This window comes from Rhipicephalus microplus, chromosome 4 (genome assembly GCF_043290135.1).
Source record: "Rhipicephalus microplus isolate Deutch F79 chromosome 4, USDA_Rmic, whole genome shotgun sequence".
NCBI lineage: Eukaryota > Metazoa > Arthropoda > Arachnida > Ixodida > Ixodidae > Rhipicephalus > Rhipicephalus microplus.
In genome coordinates, this window is record NC_134703.1 from 208,900,374 (window position 1) to 208,921,985 (window position 21,612).

At 46.9% G+C, this 21,612-nt stretch overlaps 1 protein-coding gene and 1 long non-coding RNA gene across 9 annotated transcripts in view; both read right to left on the reverse strand.

Annotated features, from left to right (window-relative positions):
* The window catches only part of nab (NGFI-A-binding protein homolog), a 1,065,342-nt gene that overhangs the window by 144,139 nt on the left and 899,591 nt on the right, over nt 1-21,612 (reverse strand). The window lies entirely within an intron of this gene.
* On the reverse strand, nt 8,876-14,545 carry LOC142814732 (uncharacterized). The gene is made up of 2 exons (XR_012895054.1): nt 10,132-14,545; nt 8,876-9,159 (listed from the first exon to the last, which is right to left on the reverse strand). It is a non-coding gene; the product is annotated as an uncharacterized LOC142814732 (long non-coding RNA).

The following is a 21,612-nucleotide window of genomic DNA, read 5'->3' on the forward strand; positions in this document are numbered from 1 at the left end:
ACAAAACCATGCTGCCATGGTCATGACATGAACTTTGCTCCGCTACCCATACGAGCTTATAGCACGTTGGAATGCTCGCCCCACACTTCAGTGCTAGTTTGATTAACATTTGTTACGTTTGCATGCAGTGATTCGTCCATGCTTTGGCGAGCCATCAACCGGGATATTATTTGGCTCGTCGCAATGCGTCGACATTATTTTAACAACAAAGTGTTTGTCTACCAAGACTTTATGGACGTGATATCCCGAAGGGACGTCAGTTATGTGCACACGAACAGATGCCAAAAAAATAAAAATTGGAAGAAGAACTTTCGTTGATGTAGATGACCCAAGATTTCAATCCACAACAATATAGGAGCACCAGTGCTCTGTTGCGATGCCTTCAGGACGTTCGTGCCTTATAATTTTCGCTCTCACCTTCTCCCTTTTGCACTTAACTTGGCTGGCCACTGGGATTACCTTCACTGCCTGGCCTCTGGGATTGCGCGCCGGCCAATTTCATAAAGGGTATCCACTGCTGCACTATCTCGGAGACAATTGGTATGGCCTCATGGCACAAACAAGCGCTGACAGAATGCGCTGCTCCCCGACTACCCCTCTTGTTGTCGGCTAATGGTCGACAACAAGGAAGATTTGCAGGGATTGATAGACTTTGGCTTTGTCCCTGGCGTTCACTGACGGGAAAGTTGCCCATGCCTTCCAGGAGTTCATTAAAGCTTCAAAAAGATTCAGACACTAGAAATTATTATTACTCCTAAATTACCATTTTTTTTCACATTGCTTTAATCGTTCATTTACTTATTGTTTTTGATAAAACCATCTGCTTCATATCCTGTATTCGTTATTTCTAATTGTATATTTCTCATCTATTTTCGTCTTTTTTATAGTGTAAAAACCGTGAGCTAACAAATTAACAGTATTTAGTCAGAACTACCCGGTTCTTGGCCAATCCCCCGGCGTGGGTGTGGGCCACAGTTTCCAGGCACTTTCTTCCTTCCTTCTGTTTGCGGTAATAAGGAAAATCGGTTATATTTCAGATTCAGTAATGAAAAATCAGCAGTCATGATCTTTAATGATAATGAAGATTACGATACAGGAGGTCACGCTAGAGATAACCGATAAATTCAAATATCTGAGTGTATGCAGATAAAAAATGGGACCGAGTACCTAAGGGGACACGAATTATACGTAACGACTAAGATAACAGGAATGCAGCGGCGATGAAAAATAGGGCACTGTGGAATTACAATCGGTATGATGTTGTGAGAGAAATTTGGAAAGAGGCCTAGGTGCATTGTATGACGTTCGGCAATGCGGTTTTGTGCTTGAGATCACAAGTTCGAGCAAAATTAGAAATTAAGCAACGTGAAGTACGTAGGCTTACTTTAGGAGCTCGCGAGAATACACCAAATCAGGAAACACAAGATAATATGGGATGGACATCAATCGAGGACAGGGAAGCTAGCAGGAAGATAAAATTTGAATGGCGATTGAGAGAAATGGGGGAGGAGTGTTGGGATAGGAAGGTTCTCAGCTAATTGTACATAAGGAATGTCGATACAAAACAGAAAAAGCGAACGAGAAAATGAATGGGTAAATACTTAGAAAAAAAGTAGGGCACCAAAAAAAGAAGTGTCAAATACGAAGGGGTAGACACGGTATGATGTGCGCGCGTAGAGGAGAGGAAACTGCCGAACACTTGATAATGTTCTGTAAAAGGCTTCACCCTATAGTTCAGGATGATGGCGCGGAGTTTTTCAAAGCACTGGGGTTTAGGGGCAGGGACGGCAAAATAGAGTTTAAGCGGGTAGAAATATCTAGAAGGAGGTTATTTGATTGGTGGCTGCAATCAAGGCATGAGTGAAAATAAATCCTTCACTGCAACGAACCAGTCTTCAACTTCACTATTTAAAGGAAAAAAAAGGATAAATCTACTTTTTGGTTCACTAAGTACAAGGCGTTAGCCGTCGCCCGACTTATAGGGTAGAGCCAAATCAATCCATTCCTCCCTCCCGTTTCGTTTACAGTCCAAGTGAATGTTTTTGCCATCTTTTGCTTCCGTGACAGACGCGCCAGCGGGCACGCAAGCGCCGTTGTGCGTTCACAGCTCGAACTACGACCTCTGCGTCTCACATTCCTGAAGTGCTGTGTGTGCGCGTAAAGAGAAGTGGTCAAGACTGCGCGAGCTGCTTTTTCGCGCTAGTTTTCAGCACTGGTCCAGCGCACAACGGGAAAGAAGCGCTTTCTTCTTTTGTGACCCGCCGTTTCTCCTTTGCCGCTTGATCATCTCAACTAATCGTTGGACAGCGGTCCTTACTTTCTTCAAGTGACGATGCTTTCCCTATAGGTGCATATTGGGTGCTACTGATTATGCGCTTGCCCGTGCCATGTTTGCACAGAATACCCCACAAGCTGTGTCCCGTTTTGTGTCAACTGCTTGAGCCACCGCAAGGGCTTAATAACGCTCCCTGACTTTAGATATACCACTATGGGTCAACGTAGGTGCATCCACACGAAGCGGCGCTACACCAAAAAGACATTGTGCAAGCTCTAACCCGCATAACATGTTGAAAGCAACAAGAGCTTAATTTGGGCGAGGTGGGTCATTGTGTTGCCTTGTAGTAATGGCAAGGAAAGAGCACTGTTGTCAGGAAACAGGAAAGAGCGCTGTTGTCAACTGATTTTATTGAATTTATTATTGAATTTTTGAAGATGCAAACGAACCGGCACAGTGCATATTTCAAGTCCATTTTTTCTCTTCCTGCAATTGTTGCGCTGTTACGAGAACACGGCCGTGAATGTGGAAGTGTTTTTCTTTTTTTCGGACGTTTCGCTTTCGTATAATACCGGTTCCTAAGGCAGATGGATCGACTGTGTTTCAAATCTCATTTTTTTAGTATGAATTGTAACTGACATAGAATTATCCCAATGATTATACCGTCAATGTTATTAGAAGTAATTGTTATGTAATTACAATCACTTCTAATAAAATCTTCTATGCTTTTTTGGCATATTTGTGTGTCAGTTCTTAGTATTATTGTTCCTAACAAAGAAAACTAGCCCTCAGACTTACCCTTCATTCCTTCTTTAATTGCTACCCATCACAGTGGTATAGTGACTAAGGTACTCAGCTGCTGATCCGCAGTTCGCCGGATTGAATCCTGGTCATGGCGGCCGCATTTTTGATGGAGGCTAAAATGCTGCAGGCCCATGTGCTCAGATTTGGGTGCGCGTTAAAGAGCCCCCTGGTATGAATTTCTGGAGCCCTCCATTGTCACAATCACAAGGTGGTTTAGGGACCTTAAGCCTCAAGAATTAATAATATTCTTTTTCGTCTGAATTGTTCAACCATTTGTCAAAGTGAAATTTTCCTTAAGATTTTCTATTTATACGAACTGCAGCAAGTGCTAAAAGCTGAAAGTTAACCACCACACTTAGTCCCGCTGTTGGCCCGAAACCGTAAAATAGCTAAGGCAGACCCGTACCCAGAATATGTTTTTTTTTTCAATAGTGGCAGGGGGCGCTTGCCGTGGACCTTGACTATTGCTGAAAAACTCCCAACTTTATTTCGTAAAACATCGTCCTCACTTTGTGAAAATTTGCAGGCATTTTGTCGCTGCCCCCCCCCCCCTCGGATAAGGGCCTGATTTGAGGTGGCCTGTTAAGTTTAGAAAGCACGAGCATCATTTCTCCTTATAGTCACTATGGCTAACTCATTCATTCATTCATTTATTCATTCATTCATTCATTCATTCATTCATTATTTTTTCATTTCCTTAGTTTTTTATGATAGCCTGTGTGCGTACATTGATTACACAGGGGAGTGCTAGGACACTTGAAAAATAATATCGTAAGTACAAAGATTCAGCACTACACTTGTGACTATACAATAAAATAATAGTAATAATTACAAATTATGTTACAACGTGAATATACAAGCGCTGAACAAGAGTGCAATGTTTCTAATGAAACAATAATGATTATTATGATGCAGCAGGATGTTCTAGAACTGTTCCAAACTTGTAAAGAACGCGTCGTGGTCGCTCCCCCCTTATCATGTGATTGTATGGGGTGACTTTGCGCCCCCTCTGCTCACTTGACCTTGCACACCCCTATGGCCCTGAATTTTCACGAGCAATTAGGGAAGGCAATCATTTCATGTGCGTGGTGTGTAGAACCTCCGAAGTGCATCAGTTCTAAACGACAGAACACTGACCCTACGATCAGTATTCACATAGCGGTGGACACTGTAAAGAGTAATAGCTAAGCGGCTCAGTGGGCCAGAAGGCTCAGTAAACAAGCAGATACGCGTCAACAAGCAGAGACACGTCGAATTCCAAAATAATTAGGCACATTCAGAAGGGCTATAGTGCCATCCTTAAAAGTGAACACGGCTTGAAGAGTGCATATATACAGCGATTGATGCGCGAAGAATGCTTTTTTTTTTTTTCGGAGCGCACTCCCACACGAAAATGCAACGACTCGTTATGGTTTTGAGATTTCCCATGGAGGCCTTTAGCAAGTAACTAGAAAAGAGCAAGTTCCAGATAATTTAGCATAACGCCTCTGTAATAGGTGCTAGAAGGGGGTCTTCATGAACGAATAATTCACCATTAAAATTGGCTTTATTGAATTTACACCAAGTTTCGGCGTCCTTCAAGCAAAAGCCGTATGATTGATTGGTATCCTTTAATGTCATGTCAATATACCTAGACCGGACAGCTTTTCGTATGTCCTCCAAGCTGGCTCTGCTTCTTTAAATGTGCCCCCATAACAGTTTTTGTTCTTGCCAATGATGACAACACTAAGACGTTCCCGACCAGATATAAATTTCTTGACAGAAAGCTTTATTCCTCTGGTTTCTTTCTTTTTCGCAGTTGTGCGCCCATTTTTCTCTGAATGTGCCAAATGCATTAAAGCATGCAAACTGTAACTTCTCCATACGGCTATGATGCTTGAGTTGCAAGGTATATTTTACTACGTTAGAGTCGGAGCATGGCTGGCCACCGCAAAAGTTTTGAAATGTGTCTTTTGAAGAAAAAATATATCATACTAAGACAAAAACCAACTGATTCTGGTTGAGAAAAGGCTGCAGGTTTTAAATAATGCAAAAAAGGATTTTTAAATGTTTTGCCTACCCTAGCTGTCCAATTGAAGCCATGGCTCATCCAAACTTTGTGTAAATGGTGGTGCAATCATACGCTTGAAGGGCAATTCCACTGACTTGTAAGCCCCGCATTGTCAAAGCTTAGAACAGTTTGGGTGGTCATTCTGGAGCAGCGTTAATGACTGCCACGCCTCTCTGGTAGAATGCTTGCCAGCCCCACAGTAGGCCAGGGGCGCAGCCAGAAGGTGGCACCCCCCCCCCCCCCTTAAAAGTTTTTTCGGTATAGTATATAGAGAGCGAAAAATGACCATTTCAACAGGGTTCCTCTCCTCCCTTTATCAAGGAGGTGGCCCTTCGGAAAACCTCCCTGGCACGCGCCTGCATGCCATGTATGCTCGGGTTTGAGTGGGGCTTTTGCTTTAACGTCACCTTGTTAATCGTTGAAACGATCTGAAGGCAACAACGAACGATCACGCCACCCTTAGTCTTGCAAGTAATCAGATGGAAAGACACTTACGTATCCCGTACATTTCCACATAGCTTACGAGACTGCACTTTCGCATGTTAGAACCTCAGGTCGCCGAAATTTCCGGAGTCCTCAGCTACGGCGTCTCTCACATCATATGGTGGTTTTGGGACGTTAAACGCCCCATATCAGTCATTCAAATCGATAACTTTCACATATTCAAGCAGCAGGCGGTACGCATTTAGTTGTATGTCACAAGCGCGATGCCGAGCTACAGTGCTGCCATTCATTGAGTTGCTCGACTGCTGCAACCAGTTGTCGGGACTGAGCGCCCTTTGTGCTTCTTCCCCTCTCGGGCTTGTTTCGATAGCGCTGCTCTCGTTGAAGGTCCTGGTCGTTGCAGCGTGTGGGTGACGTTGATAATTCAGCAAACATGGCTATGTGCCATCGCGAGCAATGCGCGAAGGCAACACGTGAGCGCTTGACGAATCACCGGGCCGCTGTCAGATGCAAAGTGGCAAAGAGCTTCACGGTTCGGCTAGATGTCGGCGCGCGTGCCTCGCTTTTGCTGAAAAATCTGATGGCGCACCACAATCGGCCGATACGGCAAGCAGATTTCGGCCTTGTGCTGTCACCAACTCTGCGTGAAATCCCGCCCCTAGCTCGTGTGTGTGCGCGTAAGGGCCGGTTCACGCTAACGGCAAGCCTGGCCTGACGGCGCGGTGCCGCAGACTGGCGGCCGGCACCGTCCGGCACCGTCCGCAGGAGAGCTGTTTGAATTGCACTGAGTGTTTCACCGGCCTTTCAGTCTCTGACAAACATGGCCGCTTTTCCGAATGCAGTTGTCGACCGTCTCGAATCTATCAAGCGGCCGCCGTGTGCCCCGTAGCTCATACGCTCCGAACTGATATCAGATTCATACTCTTTAGCTTCGACAACACAGTATAGTCCAATCCATTCGGTACCGTATTTTACAGTCATACTCAAACAATTGATGTGGTAGGCTTAAGCAAGCTTTCCGGAATCTCGGAGGGAACGCCTGCTTTGTGAGACGTCATTTTGAATTGCTCTGCGCGTTTTTTAATACCGGATAGGCTAAAATGCTCTAATCACTGCTAGAACGTAGTCCGAGAACAACCCGTACGACGTAGCGTGAAAACGGCTGAGCAAGAAGCAAGCAGCTCGAAGTGTCCCGCGGCAGACGCAGACGATGCGGAGAGGTGAAAGCAGGCGGCGCGGCTCAGCCATGCCACTCCTCCGTCACTGATTCGCTACGTAGGTCTCCGGCAAGCGACAAACGGCGCAAAAGTGGGTTTCCGACACATTTTTCGAACGGCGAAGAGCGGCAGACGTGCGCGTAGGAAACAGCCGCGCGTGGCTGCCTGAGAACGTCAAACGTCAAAGGCGAGCATGTTTGCTGCTGGCGTGACCCGGCCCTAGGACAAAATAAATAGACAGCGGAGTTTGCGTGATAATCAAAGAAAGAAAAATTGGCCCAAATCTACATGTTACACTGTAAATGTCGTCGAAAGACGATAGTCTTGCGTCTGGAGAGAGTGAACAAAACGTTTATTTGATGTTCTGCGCAAGAAAATCGGTGAATGGTATTCTGAAGGTGCTGCGTTTGAGTGCATCGAGCGTGTAACGGAGGCGAACAAGCGCATCTAGGTACGTTAAACACGAGCGCCATCTGGCAGTTATCTTCAAAAACGAAGGCATGCGCGACCGCGGAGAAAGATGCGCGCCAGTCACGGAGGTGAAAAGATGTCGAATAGAAAGCGACGGGCAGGTGCCACCACCGTGCCGTCGTAGCCATAGAGTTTTCCAAAATTAACTAGAGGGCGCTTTGGCGCTGCGATCGTTCAGCGACCATGGGAATGATGGCTAGTACACACATTTGCCTAGTCTTCGTACTTGCGGGCGGCGAATCGTACTTGAGGCTTTGTTTATTACTGGTTACGGTTTTGTTTTGAAAGAAAGAACGAATCCTTTTAAACTTAGGAACTTGATTCGAAATAGTAAGCTTAAAAGAATAAGGTTGTGAAGCGCAAACGGTGAACATTTGCTAATTTACGTTTTCAAGAAAAAACAGCTCCAAGCCACACGAACACACACGGAGCACACACGGAGCCAGAAGCAGGCCAGAAGTACGAAAATTAGACAAATGTGTGTACTACCCATCATTCCCATGCTCGCTGAAGCGCCGTGTGTTGCAACTCCCATAGACTGTAGCGCCAGAGTTCCCTCTACTAATTATTGTGGGAAACTCTATGGTCGTAGCAAAGCGTTGGAAACACCTTCTTGAGCATTGCGTTGCACGGTCAGCGCAGCGCGTTAAACGCTACAGTCCCTAAGGTGTTTTGTGTGTGTCCTTTTGTAGTACAAAGGCAGACATACAAAACATAAACAAGTTGTTATGGCGCCTCTGATATGCACAATATTTGCTTTTTAATTGACAATTGCACAACTAGGAACGCTAAATCTTGAGCAATATTGGTGGCAGCTGCGGATGGGGTTGGCCGTTCGGTGCCGTTTGAGGTATCGTTAGGGCGAACAAACAGACAAGTGTGCAGACAGACAGACCAAAATTTTTTTCGTCGAAGGTCCCCAAGAAAGACTATGGTCTGTAAAAACACTATCACTATACGACGCGTGTAGCGCTGTACACATCAAGCTGGTATTTGTGCCACACACTTGGCGCATCGTGACACCAGACACGTGGAGAGGGTCCTCGAAAAGGCGCCACCCTTCGAGTGTCGAGGCTATTTTATTTTATATATTGCTCACTATATAGCCGTTGTCACATGAAGCTTGGTCTTTCCTCGCCGACAACCAGCCCTCGTCTTGCTCTTATGTCATGAAAATAAGCTTTCTTATATAGTACTCCAATTGGCCAGAATAAGTTCGGAAGAGACTTCCTTTTCAAGCGTGTTCTTCAGAAAAATATGTCATGTGCGTGTCCCCACTTCATTATGGTGTAAATAGTTGCAACAACATGCTTTATTATCGTGATTCTGTATTAACTTTTCGGGATACGTGAAATTCGACGAGTGACGAGAATGGAATTAAAAGCAATGGCGCATACTATCTCCTGCCGGTATTTCTTGAAAGCGGCCGATCTGCACACTCTCACTCAAGAACAGCCGGGGAATCGTTCAGCCACCGCCGATCGCAACCGGCTGGCTGCTGCGCCTCTTGAGCTGCCCTCGCTTAAGCATCCCTGTTGTTGCTGTTCCATGCCGGCGCGTAAAACAAAGACAGCGGGAGCGAGAAGAAATACAACTCATCAAGAACGCGCCGACGAAGCGTGCACGACAGATCTTTATTTCATTTTTTTTTTTCGAGAAGAAACGTATGAGCGCTGCCTTCTCTTATTTCCCTTCAACAGCGCTTCCTGTTCAGCCACCTTCTTTACAAGTTTTTTTTTTTTTCTGTTTGGTAAAGTAAACACGGACAAAACTTTCCCGGAGAATTATATCATTTTGTTCTTTATGTTCTTGCAGGCTCCAAGTGATTTCAAACCTGGTGGGACACAGAAAGGGTTCTTGTTCTGTTTTTTTTTTTTGCTTATTTTCTTGCGAGAGCCCTGTGAATGTATAAAAAAAAACAGAATATAAGTGGGTGCGCAGCAAGAAACTTCCGTGCCAGTGTTCGTGCACATATCTGTTTTTGTGTTCGGCGGATCTGTCTAGGGTTTCTTTTCCTCCCTTGCTCTTTTTTTCCTTTTTTGATGTTTCAGCATTCGCATATTCTAATTAAAAGAGCTGCGCCAAATGGAGGCCCCGCGAAAGAAAAGAATGCAATTCCCGTGCCTTCTTTCTCAAGCGCAGTGAGTGAACACGAACCAAGTGGCGCGTATCGGCCACACAATCGATATGAGCAGAATGCATGCATTCAAAACTGATCTTAGCGAAAGCTTGCAAGTATACGCAAGACGTTCTATCAAGAAGACGAAAAGCGGTGCATAAGGGTAGCAATGAGCAGCATGTATTGAATCAAAAAGCTGCTTCATTCACGTGGGAAACATGCCGTGCGTTGAGGAGACCTTTCGAACGAGCACTCTTGCGGACATGCTTAACATTGCAGCACGTGTGGAACGGCATTACGTAAAGCGGTACTTCGGGTATGTACCTGCAGAGCAAACCAACGAAGATCGACTCATTTCACTCCGAGCTCGTACGCGAGCCCTTTACCCACAACATAACATATAATGCTCATAGGAAATGAAATTCAGGCTAAAACAAAACGAATGCCGAGCGTTATAGTGATTATCACAAAAAATGAAAAAGAAAACTTCACTAACTTAAAAAGGGCTACACCTGAACATATTACAATCGGCTGAGAACGCCTAGCACGCATAGTAAGCACCGTGAAGTCGAGTTTTCACGAGAGATTGCAGCATCGTTGAGACGGTCCCAGTCAAAATGAAGCCCCTCTTCCCCTCGGCATGAAGCATACACAGTGCGGCCGGGCTTCTTAGAAGGGCGTGTGCAGCCTGCCTCAATGTCAACGTGAAGAACGCAGCTTTGTTCCTTCAAGGGACGTGCACTGAAATTACCTTGGATTGGCGCTTGAGGAGACATGAGCCGATGTGGTGACGTACTGATGCAGGCGCATTGTCGTCGTCTTGTTTTGTGTACGTCAGTTTAGAGGAAAATCATGCCTTCTGAAAACGGGAATCACGGAGTCAGCTTGGCCTCAGAGTGACAGAAGGGCTTCTTTGTTCTTCTCCTCTCTATTTCTCGCTTGCTTCCCTTGCAGAACGTGGTTTGTGTTCTTGTGTTCCCCTCTATAGCCGCAGTAGTATCCGCACTTAATATCCTCACCGAAGAACAAGACTTCTCGTTGGAGCAAGCAAGGTTACACGGTTTTGACTGCGTTACTCCAAGTGACCGCGTAAGCATGCGATCACAGCGTGCGACAGCCCTGCCTCCCAAAGTTCTCTGCCCTCAAATGAAGCTCGGAAAAGAAGCATTGTTTCTTTCATTTCAGGAAAAGCGCACTACGAGCTACGCCTGATCGACAACGCTTTCCCCGCGTGTCCACTCAAGCATTTCACCCCTCGGACTAAATTTTCACGCGCCACATTGATGTTAGAATGCGCATGCGTACTCGTATAGCCAGGGAACGGAACCGAAAAACCCCTGGCGTAACTATGCACGTTTTGGTGACGCTTTTAACAGTGATCGATTGCAGCGTCATTTCAAATCTAGGCCTAAATTGATTAACTCTTTTTTACATAAATGCTTTTGCTTCTGGCAAGCATGCCCACTTTTCTATGGCACCTGATTGATTTGTGGGGTTTAACGTCCCAAAACCGCCATATGATTATGAGAGACGCCGTAGTGGAGGGCTCCGGAAATTTAGACCACCTGGGGTTCTTTAACGTGCGCCCAAATCTGAGCACACGGGCCTACAACATTTCCGCCTCCATCGGAAATGCAGCCGCCGCAGCCGGGAATTGAACCCGCGACCTGCGGGTCAGCAGCCGAGTGCCTTAGCCACTAGACTACCGCGGCGGGGCTCTACCGGTTTCCTCTGTGTCCTCTAAATATTTGCACGCTTTCACTGATATGCCTTGTCGATTCACTCAGCCAGCACGTCCTCTATTTTATCAATACCAGCCAGATATGCCCGATCCAGCCGATCACCTCCCTTTAGCCCTTCCCTGCTGTCGCACATCGCCTAGCCTTCACGTTTGCTTTGCTATCATGCGGAAGAAAGCCCATCATGCAGGTCCTCACTACGAAATCATACGAAGCAATTTTTTGTTCAGTTGTGTATAGATCCGTGGGGCAGCGTCTTACCATTCCCGTGTTCTCTATGCTGGCGGTCACGATGGCTATGTAAAAGATACGGTGTTTTAGATAGCGTGTCGCCTTTCCTGGCGCTATGCGGGCAACCAATGGGGAAGCGTCCCTGCAACGCTATACATGCGCTGCGCCGTGATGAGACGGCGCCATTGCTTCGAGCCACGAAAAAAAAAAATCGGCTGCTCCTACGTACCGGGGAATTAACGTTATGTGCGAAGCATGCGGATGGAAGGTGACCGTGTTGCAATTTTTTTTTATTGCGCGATATTTCAATAAACGACGCTAAATGTAGGTACAAATGTTGCACGGCCCCGCCACGGTGGTCTAGTGGCTAAGGTACTCGGCTGCTGACCCGCAGGTTCGATTCCTGGCTGCGGCGGCTGCATTTCCGATGGAGGCGGAAATGTTGTAGGCCCGTGTGCTCAAATTTGGGCGCACGTTAAAAAACCCCAGGTGGTCGAAATTTCCGGAGCCCTCCACTACGGCGTCTCTCATAATCATATGGTGGTTTTGGGACGTTAAACCCTACAAATCAATCAATCAAATGTTGCACTCACAGACATACGTTGAACAGCTGAAGATATAAGCACTTATTTGCGCTGCAATGCCAACTGGAACATGCCTATTAGCCACACCATGCAGAAGCAGATATGAAGCGCTGATGCTCACGAGGATGCTGGCCCAGGACACTGCTAAAGGAATCAACTTCAGCGCATGTCGACCAGCCACAATTAACGTTAGCCCGACGTGACGGCTGTGTCAAAGAAGTGCGTATAATATTTATAAAATTGTGTAGGCATGCAGCACCGCAACCAATATATTGATGTTCAGCGAAGAATAGCGTCTACTTGAAAAGCAGTTCGGACACCTGACGTAGGTAGCTCTGTGGTAAAATGCTTCATTGCCGCGCAGAATGCTTGGGTTCTATACCAGCTAGGACCCTGACATTTATTATTTGCATTCGTTGGCTTGACGCTACCGATGTCGGGTATTCTTTAACGCTCGCGCTTTAAAATTGACCATGTGCGTTCTTGTCGTTTCTGGGTATAGATACTAAGCTTTAATCACCTGTGGCGCATACCTGCATATCAGCGGCATATACCCACCCATAGGCATGTGACACTTTCTGGCGGGAAGTGTTTGACGCCGTACGCGACGGATTTTTACATTATCGATGTTTTGACCAGCGCGTCATATTCGTCAATCCATCTTACCCTCCCATGCTAATTTTGGTTCACGCCAAGTTAAGGGAGTGGCCACAACAGCACCCAAACGTAATCGGCTTGATAGATAGATAGATAGATAGATAGATAGATAGATAGATAGATAGATAGATAGATAGATAGATAGATAGGTAGATAGATAGATAGATAGATATGCTCAACTTCACCAAAGTTCGCTAAGAAATGCTTCGTATTTAGAAAGGGGCTCGAAGTAACAAATCTGACAGACGTATGATATTGGGGAAATGATATTGGGAAAACACGCCTCCCTCTTCGCCGGGAAACTGCCCTTGGAGGCACGTGTAACTACTGTATATGCTCCCTACTGGAGCATAGTTGCACATAGGTGCGTCATTATGTTCAATAGCTGTGCAGCTAAGCCACTCGTAGCACGCGCAGGAGAGAAAATCACAGCATATCCAAGGAGTGAATGATGATGAGTGGGGCGAAACGTCCATCCATTTGTTCTTGCTGGCGTTCGTCTGTGCGTCCATCCGTTCGTGCATCTCTGTGTGCGTACGTCCGTCAATACTGTCACGGGGTCGTGACGTGGCCGAAGACAGGAGACTTTGTGTTGGGATTTAGCTGTTTATTTGGGCGAACCTGTGCCCGGTAAACGGAAAGTCCAATTACGGCAGCAGTCTCGCACAGATAGCAGTCCCGGACTGATAGCGGCGAACGGAGCGTCAGCCTTTGATCAACAACTGGCAAGCGGCGAAGCGCGTCGGCATTTATACTCTTGCTGTCGAATGTTCTAGCGTTATCGCTGGCGGTGGCGTAGGTTCCAGAACAATCTGTACCGTTCGCGCAGTGGGCGTGATTGCATCGAAATGATCTACTACAGTCCGGAACCTTCTCGAAAGCTGCAGGCGCGGTTTGCGCTGAGAATCGTGTGGTGTTTTGGGACGATAACAAAAACTTGGGAAATGGAACGTAGCAATACATTTGTCAGTACATACATCCGTCCGTTCATTTTAGATGCGGAGCATCTTATACTCGCGCCTTGTAGTGCGCCGTCCGCGCCGTCCGCACCGCTTCTCGAACATTCGACAGCTGACGCGCGCGCATGCGCCGTCACGCCGTCGCCCACTCTTCCACCATCTGTGCATCCCTTCCTCCTCTACACACCGCGCGTGCTTCACTCCTCCACCATCTGTGCACCCTTCCTCCTCTACACACCGCGTTCGACATCTACAATTCTCCTGATTCTCCAATGGACGCGCATGTGGCGTCGCGCTTCGAGAACATTCAACAGCTGACAGTGCATGCGCCGTCGAGCTGTATATATACTCAAGGTCGGCGCTCGCTCGCTCAGTTGCCGCTCGTCGGTTGGTTTGTACGGCGCGTCGACGTCCAAGGTCGCGGTGAAATGAATTCTAACGGATCCACAAACACAATGATCGACGTCCCTTCGACCAGCGCCGCCCTTTCGCATACGTGTGTACGTGTTCACTCATTTAACACCCCCTCCTACAACCACGTTAACCAATTTAGCCATCGACCCAAGTAAGTCGCAATGTAACACCCCATTTCACAACCACGTTAACCAATTTAGCCATCGACGCAAGTAAGTCGCACTTTAACACCCCGTTAACCAATTATATGCTCCGCATCCTCCTCAGTGTTCCCCCGAGGGAAGCTGCGGGCAATTTTTCCTTCCGTGCGTCCATTCGTCCGTCCATCTGTACGTGCATTCATCCGCCCGTGCGTGCGGCTGTCTGTCTGTCCAGCCGTCGTCTGCTTGTCTGCCCATTCGTCCGTGCGTCCGTCCGTCCATCCAAATAGAGAACATTCCAAGCACCTCACATCTCGTATCCTTTTATGATATATTCACCATATACAGGTATCACCATCCAACGGACATTTCAAGGACTAACCTAGAGGTAGCTACGTACTTCTACGACGACTACTATTACTACAACTACTACTACATACATCGAGGACGCACGACCCACAGCTTGAGGAGCTTCGCCCCTAAAATACGGCGACACACACACACACACACACACACATACTATATATATATATATATATATATATATATATATATATATATATATATATATATAAGGTATGGGATATGGCACAACGGGAGCGTTGTCAACAAGGATAAATATATTTATTTCCCAACAGTTCCGGGAGGGGTCCCCTGAAAGGAGAACATCTCCCGAAACTGTTGGGAAATAATAAATATATTTACCCTTGTTGACAACGCTCCCGTTGTGCCATATCCCATACGTTCAAGAAGACTAACTGGCCCATTGCATTATGATTACTCCGACTGAATGTATATATATATATATATATATATATATATATATATATATATATATATATATATATATATATATATATATATATATATATATATATATATATATATATTGCAGTAGGAAACCCAAACTGAAAGTGCGAACAAAAGTATTGACGCAAATGAAGATAGAGGAAGACGGAAGTGCGTGTGTGGTGCGTGGCGGCGCCGCTCGTGAGCAGCCGTGTGAGAGAGGTTCTTCGGAACGTTGAAGAAGAAGGTCGGACTGAAGCAGTCGTGCAGCAGTGGCAGAACGAGAGTTGTGGCGGCTACCGGCCCGTTACGGTGCGCAACCTGTCACGACTGGACTGCAGACGAAACTCGGGCGACGAGCTACGCCAGGCGACGACGGTGCTCGTGGTCACGGTCGAGACCTGCTGGCGAGTCGGCCTCTACGTGGGTTACCGAGTCTGGGAAGCTGCGAGCCGATCTATCGGGTGTTCTCGAGCGTGGCCGAGCACGGATCTGACCCGCGACCGCACAGCGAGCAGCTGTCCCAGCGACGGCCGTGGTGCAACGGCAACTCCGGGACCTTCCCAAATCCAAAAGATGCGGCGACACGCCGGACCATCTCAACGACAGTGGCGTGAGTGGTTGACGTCGAGTGGTGCGCGAACTAGATTCGCTGTGTCAGGGCCACTTGAACCATGACTACGTGTTTTAAACCTGTAGAGCGAACTGGACTGGCGTGAGTTAGGAGTGCACGTATGCAGTTTTAGTTCATGTATGTAATTATGTCCAACTTGCGTAAACGTCCTGTCTTTGTCTATGCCCTATTTCTTGTCGGTTGAGCGACTGGTCCCACACGAACCTCTCACAATGTATATATATATATATATATATATATATATATATATATATATATATATATATATATATATATATATATATATATATATATATATATATATATATATATATATATATATATATATATCGTACTGTAAGTTCAATGCCACTTAGAAGTGTGGCAGTTTGGGTTAGTTGGTATGACATGACGATTGTTATAGCGCGAGAAAAAAAAGCGACAAAGGTCTCCTTCTTCATTTAACCATATGGTGTAGTAGCGCAAATTCACGGGGACGAAGAGGACAAGAAAACACGACACTCGCTACTTGTCCTCTTCGTCCCCGTGAATTTGCGCTACTACACCATATGGTTAAATGATGTCTCACCAACTAGCCCAGCTCTCAACCTTACTGGTCTCCTTCTTCAATGCCAAGTTGAATATTTTCGCAGCTCCCTTTGAGAGCATAATGACGCGCGTACGCACGCACGCACGCACGCATGCACACACACACGCACACACACACAAACACACACACACACACACACACACAAACACACACACACACACACACACACACTACACACGTATTTTATGTCCACTTCGAGCATGCATGTTCCCTGCAGCGCCTGTTTCATTTCGAATAATATTCACGCCTGATCACGCACCGTGTTCACTGATTCAAAAGTTGTTTTCATTGTTTCCACAGCTTGCTTGACCTTCGCCATAATATACAATATCCACTTGGATCGAGCTTGTTTATGGTTACGCCAAAACTGACCCCTTGTATAATCACTTCTGATTTCTCGAAACTAAAGAAATGTTTATTGCCGTCTCTATTTTTCTTTGAGCTCGTTTTCAAAGCGGCAGCTGCATGTCGCCCATGGCTCAGGCGCATGCAAGGATACAATATTTTACGAGCCAAGACTATCATATTTGTAGAAGGCACGCCAATGTGTGACACTCCACATTAATTCCGACCCCCTTGGGGTTCAGTAAATTGCACGTAAATCTGTTTGAAGAGTAGGGCGTGACGACGACAACGGACAGAGGTTGCACACACACCAAGTGCCACCTATGTTAACACTGAGCGTTATCCCACTGTATGCAAAATGCATGCAGTAGCAAATATGCAAAAACAACACGCTCTCTCTGCCATTCTTACACGTCAATGTGCACACGGCAGAGTGTTTCCAAAGGCACTCTGAATGGGTCGCAAAGTCGGAATGAAAAGTAGTCAGAAACCTAATGCGACAGATATAAACAAGCGCCTGACGATTGAAGAACGGCTAGGTGAGGAGGGGACAAAGAACCAAAAGCTCAATATTACGTTTTCTTGTAATTGTCGTAATTTTATATTTGTCAAAGTAAACTATAAACTTACTTTACGGTGTATCTTAAACCTGGAGAAATGGTGATCACGTCAATTTTTCGGCGAGTGCCTTTAATGGGGAAGGGGGGGGGGGGGGGGGTTCTAGGCATTTTGCTATCAGAGCTTGTGTTTAGTTTGGCGTAATCGTTGGATCGGCACATTTGCAGGTCAAGGCATTCCTCACTTTTCCACGGTGCTTTCGTGTGTACCTTCAGTAGTTTTCTAGCGTGACATTTCAGAGTAGAACGAGCTCACAGAATGTGTAGGTAGCCGCTCCTCTGACTTCCGACTGCTCTCACTGGCGCACGGCCGGCGTGCCTTCGCATTTAGTGACGGTGAAAGCGACACGCTAAGCAAAGACTCGCTGTACTCTACGGCTGCCATATGTTCAAAGCTGCAGTCATATTGCAGGGGTTTTCGATGACTGGGCAACGTAAGTTTGCGCACTATTACTCTTTTGTGCTCGTGGAACTTGTACCACAATTGCCTCTGCGAAGTTTTTTTGTGCATATTGTGAGTACGTCATTTCGCTAATAAAACAGCTTTGCTTCCCAAATCTTTTTTTTTATTTTATTCCTCTCCTGCATGCAATAAGCGAGACACAAGGCGCGATAAAGTCGCGTATTAATAACGGTACGTAAAAGGCCAGCACTGAAGAAGAACTTCGATTTCGCGCCATGTCGGGCAAATGCACGACGCCACTTTCGGTTGTGACGTCATATTTTATTTCAATTACATTTTTGTTTGGTGTTGGCTCCTCGTAACGTAGATGGCGACGGTGGCACTGGACGAATGGACGTTACGCTACCAGTTTACATATACCTTGGTGTTACTACATTTTGCTCCCATGGAAATGCAGCTGGCGTATGCGAAAACTGAACTCCCGAGTTTGGTCCTAGCATCGCAACATCCTAGCCTCCTAACTCAGCAGCGGGTGTTGCTAAGAGAAATGTCTAAACACTCAGCGCGAACACGCAGCTCAAATCTGTTTACATTGAGCGGCGACGAAAAGTCTACCACCACCTGGATTTTGGACGCGCGCGGAGGTGAGCGGTCGCATGTGACTTTGGCTCCTGCAAATTTTCCTCTTGTGGCTAACTGATCACTCCAAACGCCCCGAATACTTGACTGGACCTATATGTGAGTGTTACCGACGCTTCCTGTGATACTTTTTCAATACTAAGACGTTTTTTACGCAAGCCGCAGCCCTTTTAGGGCTGTCGGCTAGCAGTATCGCTGCTAGGCCTACCTCTCCCTAGCATGAGCGCTGGAACAGGGCGCGACGCAGCCGGCGTCGATGGTGCGCGTTCCTGGCGCGCGATCCACGAGAGCCTCTCAAGACAACGCCAGCATCCTTCGTCACCACCAAGCCATGCAGTGGCTCAGGAGCGCCAATCAAGAGCAGCACCGAAGCCCCCACCACTGCCGCGCAGTGATTACAAAATCATATTAAGAGTCCGTGGAGGTTTAAACTGTGCTGTGATACATCCATGCGTCCTCAGACAAATAATCCTCAAGGCGGCGGGTCTCCCAATCTCTGACCGCACCAGTTCTGACCAAATACGCGTCAACTCCATCAACCATACCGTTCTGATTAGCACACCAGACCTGGATCGTGCCGACCTCTACCATGGCATACGGCTCTTGAACTTCAACGGCACCCCTCATGAAGTCGCCACCCATGTCGCTGATCCCGTCGATACCTGCAGAGGAACCGTTCTCCTGCCTTCCGATTACTCGGAAGACGAAATCATCTCGACCCTCCGCCGATGCAACCCAAAGCTGACTATCGGAGGTGCACGACGCCTGGGCAGCACTGAAACCATTCTAATCATATTCCAAGGCAAAATCGTTCCTTACTACGTCCACTACGACGGCTGTGCACTTCGATGTCGTCCCTTCAGGCAAAAGGTTGAAGCCTGCACACGGTGCCGTCAGATTGGTCATCGCCAAGACGTCTGCACCAACACCAGTGACACACTTTGTCCCAAATGTGGACTTAAAGATGCACCTATGGACCACGAGTGTGACCATGTTTGTGTTGTGTGCAATGGAAACCATGAAACAGGTTCATCGCTGTGTAGACAACGATTTAAGCCGCGCCCTACACGGTCCATGGAAAAGCAAGACCCACCCATCCACCGATCTCCTAGTCGCGAACAAACTCACGGTTCAAGCCAGCGGAAAAGTCGAAGCAAAAGCAAGGAACGCGGGCGGAAAAGTCGAAGCAAAAGCAAGGAACGCGGGCGACGCTCCAGTGCCAGCAAAAGTAAAGATCGCGGTCGTCGCTCCGATTCAACGACGCAAGACGACGCCTGGCCAGGCCTATCACCAAGCCCTGCTCTCAACAACTCTTCGGTCAACTCACACCAGGTAGGCTGGGCTAAGTCAGCCTCTTCTAGCTGCTCCTCAAATCACACCAGTAACAACGACTCCACCCTCTTTAAAGAAAATGCAACCCTAAAAGCTGAAATTCAGAGGCTTAAATTACAACTCGAGTCTTTTCACTTATCCGCTACTACCACTCAAATTGATTCTCGTCCTCCTTCCGCATCAACCACCCAAGCCCCTCCCTCTCATTCCGCCTCTTCCATGTGCCATTCATCAGCCCCACCTGAACCCTCTGCACATTTGCCCATGGACACTAGCCCCTGTGCTCAACGCGAACCACTTCTCCCTCCCCCCAGCAAACGTAAAACTCCGAGCACTCCACGATCAGAAGAATCCCTGGAGGAGACAGTTTTAAATTATAATGACAGAATAACCGCATTAGAAACTAAATTTCATAATATACTCACCGCAGTTGAAAAACTCAGTGCAGATTACGCAGCCAAACATGAAGCACTCGCCAAATTTATGGACCTTGTGCAAGCTCATATCCAACAAACTACAAGTTGGATAGCTGAAGTTAGTGCCAATAATCCTAGCATAGCACCACTTTCCACCTCAGCACCAGCTTCGCTTAACAATGGCCAATAACCCGACTCGCTCCGAGCTTCAGGTTTGGCAATGGAACTGTAGGGGGTTCCGAAAAAAGAAAGCACATCTGCAACAGTTCCTTGCCTCCCGTTCTAATCTACCCGAAGTCATTGCCCTCCAAGAAACTCACGGGCCAGTCAGCTTCCCAGGTTATAATGTCCACCAAACTAAAAAGCTGTCCCGGCCTGATACGGCAATTCTTACTCAAAAACACCTCACTGCAAATCACTCCCACTTCGACGGCGTCGATATAGAGCATGATTTTTTGGAGATTATTCCTCATAAGAATAACACATCTGCTCTTTACCTTCTGAATGTCTACAGCCGCCCTCGAGACAAACATCACCGCTTTGACTCCCTTTTTACTCAAGCCATTTCCGCTGCCAAAGACCATCCCCTTTTAATTCTTGGTGATTTCAATGCACCCAACCCGTTGTGGGGTCACACTGTTTCTACTCCTAAGGGCAGAGCCCTGTGGATACACATACAAGACCACAGACTCACGCTACATAATGACGTCGATGCACCAACCAGGCTAGGAAACAGCGTATCGAGAGATACCTCTCCCGATCTTACCCTTACACGCAGAATTCAGCACGTTACATGGAGCAACTTGCAAGTTAATCTCGGTAGTGATCACTACATCATTACTACTACAGTACATTTCAAGCACAAACCCTTCGCACCTAAGCCAATCAGTCACACCAATTGGGACAAATTTCGAGAGGCCCGCCAGATATCAGCTCCCAGAAACATCCAAGACATCTCAGAATGGGTGAAGCAACTTCACTCAGATGCTGGGGTGCATACTACAACTCTGCCCCCCGAAACCCCCCTCACCACGGTTGATGCCAAGCTTTTACATATGTGGGAAGCCAAACAGTCTCTCTTGAAGAGATGGAAAAAAGGACGGCACAACCGAAAGCTAAAACTCCGAATAGCCAAGCTTGACCTGCAGATCCAGGAGTACGCCACACAACTGGCCTGCCAGCAATGGGGCCAGGTGTGTGACAGCATGCAAGGAAACCTTGACAGCAAACGCACATGGCAACTACTGCGCCACCTCTTAGACCCTACCACATCACGCACACATCAAAACCAGAGCATAAAGAAACTTGTATATGCTCACAAAAACGATCTAAACGGACTCTTCGACGACCTCCGCGATAAACATCTGCCTCCTGCTCAGAAGTATAACACACCAAAGTACACTGGAAAGCCCAACGAGTTATTGAGCGCCGCTATCACGGAAGCAGAGGTTCGGCATGCTATGGCCACTCTGCGCACAACGTCAGCACCAGGCCCAGACCACATTAACAACAAAGTACTTCGCAATCTGGACGACAACTCCGTCACGGCAATCACAGATTATTTCAATCACTGCTTTGACACTGGCACCCTTCCAAGTTCCTGGAAGGATGCCAGGGTAATTTTCATTCCAAAGCAAAACAAACCAGTGAACACTTCCAATCTCAGGCCTATTTCACTAACTTCTTGTCTTGGTAAAACGCTTGAACACGTTATACTCAACCGTCTGAATAAATACATGGAAGA